We start from the raw sequence: 812 nt of genomic DNA on the forward strand, positions 1-812 counted from the left end.
ATTTTAAGTCTAATTTAAATCGTTCTAAGTCTAATTTTATATTAAGTCAAATTTGATTTATGTTAAGCCCAATTTAGTTCATGTTAAGTCCAATTTAAATTATGTTAAGTCTAATTTAATTCTTTTTAAGTCTAATTTATATCATGTTATGTCTAATTCAACTTATGAATCATGTTAAGTCTATTTCAACTTAATTTAAGTCTAAAAATAAGTTGAAATTCCTTTTAAGACTTGAAATCATGTTAAGTCTATTTCAACTTAATTTAAGTCTAATTTCAATCATGTTAAATTCCTTTTAAGATTTGAAATAAGTTGAAATAGACTTAACATGATTCATGTTAAGTCTATTTAAAATTTTAAGTCTAATTTCATGTTAAGTCCAATTAAATTAAACTTAAAATAAGTTGAATTAGACATAACATGATTTAAATTAAACTTAAAATGAATTAAATTAGACTTAACATAAAATTAGACTTAAAACAAGTTGAATTAGACTTAACATGAATTAAATTAGACTTGAAACAAGTTGAATTAGATATAACATATTTTAAATTAGACTTAAAAATAAATTAAATTAGACTTAACATGAACCGAATTAGACTTAACATGAAATAAACTTTTATGTTAAATTAAATTCAACTTGATTTTAGACTTAACATGAAAGAATAGTTGAGATAAGGCATTTTGAGGTTTTTTAATTTTTATTCTCTCTCTATGCTTAGTTGACATGTAATACTTGCTAAAGAATGACCACAGAGCATAGAGTTTTTGTTTTTAGGGCTGAACCACATGAGAAAAAAATGGAGAGGGTG

This window comes from Asparagus officinalis, chromosome 1 (genome assembly GCF_001876935.1).
Source record: "Asparagus officinalis chromosome 1, Aspof.V1, whole genome shotgun sequence".
Classification (NCBI taxonomy): domain Eukaryota; kingdom Viridiplantae; phylum Streptophyta; class Magnoliopsida; order Asparagales; family Asparagaceae; genus Asparagus; species Asparagus officinalis.